This window comes from Desarmillaria tabescens, assembly GCF_030435595.1.
Source record: "Desarmillaria tabescens strain CCBAS 213 chromosome Unknown EV420scaffold_109, whole genome shotgun sequence".
In the NCBI taxonomy this organism is placed as follows: Eukaryota; Fungi; Basidiomycota; class Agaricomycetes; order Agaricales; family Physalacriaceae; genus Desarmillaria; species Desarmillaria tabescens.
Window position 1 is genome coordinate 8,074 of NW_026848408.1, and position 9,216 is coordinate 17,289.

Sequence of the window (9,216 nt, forward strand, 5' to 3'; positions counted from 1 at the left end):
TAAGACCCGGAAGAACCAATTTAATGCGTCGAAGGAATCGTGCAAACCCAGTAGATGCTGCACGTTGATTCGTGGGTGGTGCATGGGTTTGACTTAAAGGCTGGCCAATAACAGGCTTAGACACCCACCTTGATGTCTGGGGTTTTGTAGCATTTGACGACAGATTTATCTTGAATATTCATTAAGGTATATTAGTAATATACTAGCAGACCATATATTGAGTAGCAAATACTCGCCAATTGTAATGTGGAGATGGATTGCATATTTTCCCTATAGCCTGTTTGTATGGCCTTCTGTTGGCACCATTATTCATGCATGGCATTAGTAACGACCGGTATTTTACCGCATATGAAGAGTGAAGGCTGTAACAACTTGTTGAAGCACATTGCCAAGCCCGCTCTAAGATCAGAATTGGCAAGGCTTTAGATCATAGAAGCTATCGTTAATTGCCTTCTTGGCTGTCAAATACTTTCTCCATACATTCTGTTCGTCAAGGGAACATGAGGTAGGAGAACTGGATCACCCTAATGAGGATGGAACTCCAGGACCACATGGGTATAGAATGATCATGTGGCAACAGCTACACTCCATGCCAAGAGGTATGACAGTACTTTAGAGAGTAGTCAAGGAACCTTATTGGGGTACAGCCTCCAAAGCGTTGATTGAAAATACATAACTCGCTTTGAGGCCGGCAGCAGTACCAAGAACAGAACGAAGGCTAGGAAATAATGAGATGAGATGTTTTAGCCTGGCAAGCTGCTCTATAGATACTTGTGGAACTCTTACCTGTGTATAAAGCCTGGTACTCTGGGCTGGAGTATACTGGTAGGGTCCGAAAGTTTCTGTGAGCCCCAAGGGCCTCTGTATTTGATCATGAATTGAAGCTATATGCATTTCAAGATATTTAGAGTACATATCAAAGTGTCGATCCTCAGAGAAGGCGAGCTGATTTTAATGGGAAAATGGCAGAGCGACAAGAATTTCAAGCAGAGTCTTAAGATGGCCAACTTTTGGACCCTAGAGTATCAGACGTGGCACAGAATGAAACACGAACAGCACTTACATGACCCCCACCCTGGGTAACCGGTTCCAGGCTAGAGAGCCTTGTTTTAGCCTTTCAGGCAATCAGAATGAGCATGTGATTACGATTCTTCCTGCCCTCAACACCAACACCGGTAACAGTACTGAGACGTTCTCTTCTCATCTACCATTTTTTGCCCCTGCCCCTGCTGTTGCAGATGGTGCTCTGTTGTTACGTCCACAGATGGAGTCCTTTGCAAAGAATATTGCCTGTGCAGTGGTTACATCCACAGATGGGATCCTTTCTGAAAGATCTCACCTGTGCAGTGGTACTCGGTTGTTACGTCTACAGGTGGTGTCCTTTGTGAAGGATCTCACCTGTGCAGTGGTATTCAGTGGTTACGATGTTCGATTGTGCTCATCCTCATCACTTTTCATTGAATTGTGTACCCTGCGATGAGTCTCTACTCCGTGAGATGCACTCAACAGTGTGATTACAATGGTATGAGCCTTTGCAGCCACAGTGCATGGTTTGCCATGTCAGGGCTGTGGACCTGGCCATTCCTTATTGGGACCTGGCACCAGTAACACCACCACCACCACCACCACCATCACCCACGTACTGTCGTTGAACAGTAGGACAATGAGGACAATGAGGTGCTAGCATATATGTAGAGATTCTGATAGAATACATCTCTACTCTCTTCCTCCTCTCATTTCCACGACTCCCCATGACTCATTCACCGTCGTGAGATCCAAACGAACTCCAGTTGAATGTGGCAAATGCTCCAAGTATCAGGGAGGCAGCCAAGCAAAGCACCTGTAGCTGCTACTTTGATGCATCAAAAACTGTTAGTTGACAGTTAATTGTGATACATCAGGAGTGTCAGTTTATATCCAGCCCATATACAGTAATTCCATCAGGATGACAAAGTGGCTTAGTAAGCTTCCCAATCTGTGTCAATGATGGCATCATTAGAAAAGAGGGCAATTCCGGGAATTGAACCCGGGACCTCAAAAATAAATCCAATAATGTCACATGACTTTCTCGAGCAGGCATGCTAACCACTACACCATACTGGCATTATATATATATCTTTTCATCTCTATATATACCCTCCCTCCCTTAACATTTATGACCTCATATTGATGCCCTCCCTTTGCTCCGCTCTGGTGCGCTCTTTTGCCTTTTTAGGCTCCCCAAATCAGCCCATCAATTTTGGCTGGATCCAGTGGCAGTGCCGCATTTTTAATACCCAAAATAGGGGCTATTTTCCGGTCAAAATAGCTATTGGGCTATTCTCAGGCTACTGGCTGGGCCAGGGGATGGCACTATAATCTGTATAGACATAAACAACATAAAATAGAGCCCTCTAATGATGCATAGGAGCCCTGGATAGTGGGATAAAAGGGTAATATAATGAAAATCGCATAAATATTCGCTTTTGGGGGCTGCTGCATGCATTGGATCGGCTGGAGGACTTCACCAATCGATTCCCTGACCTTGAAAACACCCAAACGACCCCTCCACAGTACTTTTGGCACACTTTATTCCTGGAGATAAACGAAAATATTCGCTTTTTAGGGTGCAGCATGCTCCAGATCGCTTTGAAAACATTACCAGTCAATTCCTATGCTATAAAAACCCTAGAATACATCCTCCTTCGTAATATAGGTCCAGTATAATACAGTATAAAAGGGGGTATTAGGGGGCATACATCGCTTATTTTGTTTTTCGCACTTCGGATGGCCTGGAGAGCATCACCAATGGATTCCCTGATATTAAAAACCCCAAAACGACTCCAGCCTTCATTTATAGGATCTCAAAAACGACAGAAATAATGATATTACAGTTTAGGAGGAGCACATGTAATAAATCCTATTTCTGGGCTTCGGACCACTTCAGAGTTTTATCTATTGTGTTTATTGACCTAAATAACACTCAAATGACCCCACAGGACAAAGGAAACCATCAGAAATACGTGATAAAAAGAGTAATAGGGGGATGGAGGAGACATACCTTATATTTCGCATTCTAATAGTTAGGGAGGGTATTCTTGTTATATAACAGACTATATATATTGTACAATGGTGTGTACGAAGCCCCATGGATATCCGAAATGTATTGAATGAGATATGAGCAGATCATTCTGTAAAACAGGAGGAGCACATCCCATATTTCGATGTTCTGCTCATTCTATGGCCTGGGGACTATCAGAATCGGATTCCTTGACCCAAAAAACAGTAGAGGCACTTATCATCCATAGGAGCCATTTTACCCAGATAACACATACAGCCATATGTAGTTACAGGACAATATAAGTGACAAATGAGAGAACATCTTGTACTTCGGAGTTTGAACATCTGAATACCATGGATGATAGGTGGCCCTACTGTTTTTTGGGTCAAGGAATCCGAATCCGATGATCCCCAGGCCATAGAATGAGCAGAACATCGAAATATGGGATGTGCTCCTCCTGTTTTACAGAATGATCTGCTCATATCTCATTCAATACATTTTGGATATCCATGGGGCTTCGTACACACCATTGTACAATATATATAGTCTGTTATATAACAAGAATACCCTCCCTAACTTTTAGGAATGCGAAATATAAGGTATGTCTCCTCCATCCCCCTATTACTCTTTTTATCACGTATTTCTGATGGTTTCCTTTGTCCTGTGGGGTCATTTGAGTGTTATTTAGGTCAATAAACACAATAGATAAAACTCTGAAGTGGTCCGAAGCCCAGAAATAGGATTTATTACATGTGCTCCTCCTACACTGTAATATCATTATTTCTGTCGTTTTTGAGACCCTATAAATGAAGGCTGGAGTCGTTTTGGGGTTTTTAATATCAGGGAATCCATTGGTGATGCTCTCCAGGCCATCTGAAGTGCGAAAAACAAAATAAGCGATGTATGCCCCCTAATACCCCCTTTTATACTGTATTATACTGGACCTATATTACGAAGGAGGATGTATTCTAGGGTTTTTATAGCATAGGAATTGACTGGTAATGTTTTCAAAGCGATCTGGAGCATGCTGCACCCTAAAAAGCGAATATTTTTGTTTATCTCCAGGAATAAAGTGTGCCAAAAGTACTGTGGAGGGGTTGTTTGGGTGTTTTCAAGGTCAGGGAATCGATTGGTGAAGTCCTCCAGCCGATCCAATGCATGCAGCAGCCCCCAAAAGCGAATATTTATGCGATTTTCATTATATTACCCTTTTATCCCACTATCCAGGGCTCCTATGCATCATTAGAGGGCTCTATTTTATGTTGTTTATGTCTATACAGATTATAGTGCCATCCCCTGGCCCAGCCAGTAGCCTGAGAATAGCCCAATAGCTATTTTGACCGGCAAATAGCCCCTATTTTGGGTATTAAAAATGCGGCACTGCCACTGGATCCAGCCAAAATTGATGGGCTGATTTGGGGAGCCTAAAAAGGCAAAAGAGCGCACCAGAGCGGAGCAAAGGGAGGGCATCAATATGAGGTCATAAATGTTAAGGGAGGGAGAGTATATATAGAGATGAAAAGATATATATAATAATGCCAGTGTGGTATAGTGGTTAGCATGCCTGCTTGAAAAAGTCATGTGACATTATTGGATTTATTTTTGCGGTCCCGGGTTCAATTCTCGGAATTGCCCTCTTTTCTAATGATGCCATCATTGACACAGATTGGGAAGCTTACTAAGCCACTTTGTCATCCTGATGGAATTACTGTATATGGGCTGGATATAAACTGACACTCCTGATGTATCACAATTAACTGTCAACTAACACATTTCAAACAGAAATCTAGCAGATCAGGCTGAGCAAAGGTGAGAAACACTTGTTAGTCTTGCCAAACTCTTCTCGATGAGAAGTCGATCTGGAGGAGGTACAGAGAAAGGTGGAGAAGCTGACATGAAAGAAGACTTTGTACAGTTCAACGATGGGAAATACATACTCAGCCCTGGTATGGACAAGGCCGCCACGAGTACCAGCAGGAAACCCACTGGGAAAAAAATGTCCTAGAGAGATCACAGGAAATATGCCGACAGCACAGAAGAAGCCTCAGGAGGAGGAACTATCCTTCTACCAGAGTGAGGGCAGCAAAACATAAGGCAGAGGACCTAGCGGAAGGGTGAAGACTATCACTCGGCATCTGTCCTGTCTATCTGTCGAGGTCTTTCATGTCTATATCGAAAACATTTACTTTATCATTAATATCTCCACCCAAGGCAGCACGGTATCAAGATCCTTGTTTTTTTTTCGTTGAGCCTTTCTGTCGAAGCCTCAGGAAAACTAGCTAAGGCATGAAGTCGACCTTGCCTCCATATCAGGATGAGCTGTCACACCAAGAGAAAATGTATTTGAACTGAACTGAACTTCGTCAGAAGTGCCAGCACCCAAATCTTTTCCTTTTTAGACCAGAATCCAATAGTGATTCATATCATTCCTTGCTCTCGAGGAGCAGAGTCTTTCTGCCTTTCTGGCCATGTGTGGATGTCTGAATAATTAACTTCCACGTCAATCGAGATATTGGAAGTAAAACGAAGCTTTCTTCATGGACAAGACATCAAGCTTTCAAGCTTCAGCTAGCTTCAAGGCCTTAAGCTGTTTCCTAAAGCTTACCTGTTTTGCCTTCCAGTCCAGCCATCGGTGCCTTGCATCTCCGAACACACGGAACGCTTCAATGACGTCTGGGATCTGAGATTCGATAGAGTTGAATTATTCTGCTACATGTAAGGATTACTCAAAAGCTATCCACATGGTTCTGACATGTAAAAGAAGCATGCCACTCTGGTATGAACCGCCACAGGGTTTGCACCCAATCACTCCTAGTCTATCACCACCTTCGTCATTCTCCAGTTGTTCTTCAGTCACTTGACAATTCCTATGAGCGCCTCAAGCTTCTTTTGCAATGGTGATGGCGACTTTGTTCGTACCATCTCCACAATACAGGCGACTTTCTATCCCACCATTTCTCACTTTTCAGGGTCCACAATCAGCTTGCAGATCTTTTGATTTTACTGTGGTATTTCAAAGCAGGTATGTGCTATCCTATGATAGCCCATAGGTCATGCAACTTCAATGTTACCAGCATCTTCGTCATACTGCCCTGCAGGCTATTCATTTTAGCAGCATTCACAAGCTTCATTGTGCGCTCTATCTCTGTGACCAACATATGAGTCTATGGCAAACTGTAACGAGCATGCCGACGAAAACCCGACTTCCACTCAATCCAACAAACCACAGCCCAGAATCCTATGGATTCTGATTCCCAGTTTCTATTTCATATTCCATTCATAGTCCATTTTATATTTCACTTCTCCATTACAATTTATCAATAGCCCGACATCAGTAGCGAACATGTCATCAGACCCCATCGGCTATCGACTGGTAGATTACATCCTCCGACAACCCTAGAATGTAGACCACTCCAAGTAGGAACTAGATTGGACTCCTAGCTAGTATATAAGCCTTAGAATTACACTGTAGATACTCAGTTCGAATATCAACTTGGTTCAGCCCAATCTCTCTCTCTCTGACTCTCAGTCTAACTCTCGTTCTCCAGTCCGCTGAACTCCGATCCGTTGGACTTATCTCTTACCTTGTCTCTGCCACTCTGCAGACTTCCGTCCATATCCATCTTAGGGCTTCGGCTCAGGGGTGACATTGCTAATAGCTTCGCCTATGCCCAACGCATCCCGCAGCATTCTGCTATGTGCACTTCCTGCTGCAATCCTATTGGCATGATCCTAACAGTATATTCGAACTCAAACCCTTGAGTCGAAATTCCTTCCTAACCATGTCTTCTACTTTCACTGTTCCTCCAGAAACCAGCCGCAACTCCATGGTCAACAACCGAACCTACACCATGGACGATATCCCTGCCTCTGCTTCAAAAGAGGGTCCCCTTCTCTTCGGATCAGATTCTGCCCCTCGCCAACAATCCCGTAGGGAAACCTACCTTCACAGTGGCTTCACTGCTTGCCAATCTGACGCTAACCGATCGCCTAACCCCTTCCTAGCCCAGCGATCAGAATCCAATGGCTGGGGCGAGTATCGAAGCGACCCCCCATGGAATCCAACTACCTCTCTGTTCGATGACATCCCAGGTCGCGATGACGACGACGACCAAGGTTCGGAAGATGGGGAATTCCCCCCTCACATGCCAATGAATGGCCGCAGAAACCCATTGGGAAATCCTGGCGGTGGCCCACCCAATCCTGGTGGCCCCAGAGGTCCTGGTGGTCCTGGTGGTCCTGGAGGAGGACCTAACAACAATCCTGGTAACAATCCTAATCCTCCCAATAATGATGCCCAGATCCTCATTCAACTCATGAATGTCCTCCACGGCATCTCCGATGCTGTCAATGGCAATCGACAACGTGCAGTATGCACCAAGGTCAAGGAACCAGATACCTTTGACGGTTCGGACTCCTGAAAACTTAAGGCCTTTATCGTCTCCCTCCAGTTGAACTTCAATGACCATCCTGACGTGTTCCGATCGGATATGGCAAAAGTCAACTACGCTATCTCCTTCCTTTCCAGTGTCGCCCTTGACTGGTTCGAACCGGATATCCTCCACCCTAATCACCACAACCCTCCTGCCTGGGCATATTCCTATGCCGCCTTCCTTTCAGAACTGCGAACCAACTTCGGCCCCTTCAATGCCGTCGGAGATGCCGAAGATGACCTGGAAAACCTTCGGATGCATGACAGAGACCGCATCATGAAGTATATTGTCAAGTTCAATCAGTATGCTGCCATTATTGGCTATGGTGACAACTCCCTTCATCACGCCTTCTACCGTGGCCTTTGCTCCCGCATCAAGGATGATATGGCTCACCACAGGAAACCCGATAATCTCCGTGATATGCGGAATCTCGCTCAAGAGCTCGATGCTCACTACTGGACTCAGAAAGCCGAAATCTCCCGAGAGAATCGCAGTAACCCATCTTCCTCTTCCAGCAAGAGCAACAAGTCGAAAGGTTCTAACTCTTCATCTCCCAACTCCAACTCTGCGAACCAAAAGTCCTCCCATTCGGGCTCCATGGGATCATCTTCGTCTTCCCCCAACAACTCTTCCTCTTCCAACCCTAAGCCCTACGCTGACAAGCTAGGCAAAGATGGCCATCTTACTCAAGAAGAAAAAGACTGCCATCAGAAGAATAACCTTTGCATGTTCTGCGAAGGTAAGCACAAGACCGAAGATTGCAACAAGCGCAAAGCCACGGCCTCCGCTCGGGGTCATGCAGCTGCAGCTACTCCTGCCCCTACTCCCGAGTCCACTGCCTCTATTGAAACGGTTCCGTCGGAATCAGAAAACTAGAGAGCAACCCTGTATCCTCTGCACTAGGACAGGGTTGCGTTGACTGTCACAGTGCACTGGAGATCGTAACCCTCAATGCTGCCACTCTTTCCAATCATTCCCTAACTGTCTCTCTCTCATCTGAAGTCGGCTCCAGATCAGACTCCGACGGTTCACCCATTTCTACTATCCTTCATTTTCTTGCACTCGTTGATTCTGGCTCTAGCCACTGCTTTGTTGATTCAAAGTATGTTGAGGATCACAATCTCCTTACCAAATCTATCCCACCTGTCCAACTTCGGCTTCTCGACAGCTCCATCGGATCTCACATCTCCCAATCCATTTCCCTTCCAATCCATTTCTCTTCTGGAGACACCCTTCCTATTGACTTCTATGTCACTCGTCTAGATTCATCTTGTAACGTCGTTCTGGGATACAACTGGCTCTCCCGCTACAATCCGTCGATTGACTGGGTAAAGCACAGTATCACTTTCCGTTCACTATTATCAGTTGTTTCTTCTTCAAGCGCTTCCGCGGCTGCCGACACACATGTGCCAGTCCGCTCGGACCCTCCCAGTCCAATCCAACCATCCGAATCATCATCTTCCACCCCAAAATCGAGATCCCGACGGGCTCCACCTCCTTACGAACCTATCTATTCCTACCCTACCATTCCCTCCTTTGGTGCTTCAGCCGCCCCCAAGATATCTATTATTTCGGCTGCCGCTTTTGTCCGAGCTTGTGCAGAAGAAGGGGCCCAGCAGTTCACATTACAACCTTCTATGCCTAGTGTTAGTGGCAAGTCTACCTCCACGGCTCCCGCTGACTTATCCGACATCCCACCGGAGTACCATGAATTTGCTGATGTATTCAGTGATTCCCTTTCTG

At 45.3% G+C, this 9,216-nt stretch overlaps 2 pseudogenes across 2 annotated transcripts; one reads left to right on the forward strand and one right to left on the reverse strand.

Moving 5' to 3' along the window:
- Positions 1–2,005: 2,005 nt before the first annotated feature.
- EV420DRAFT_t291 lies at positions 2,006–2,103 on the reverse strand (annotated as a pseudogene). The gene has a single exon. The product of its transcript is annotated as a tRNA-OTHER (tRNA).
- Positions 2,104–4,577: 2,474 nt separating this feature from the next.
- EV420DRAFT_t290 lies at positions 4,578–4,675 on the forward strand (annotated as a pseudogene). The gene has a single exon. The product of its transcript is annotated as a tRNA-OTHER (tRNA).
- The last annotated feature ends 4,541 nt before the right edge of the window (positions 4,676–9,216 follow it).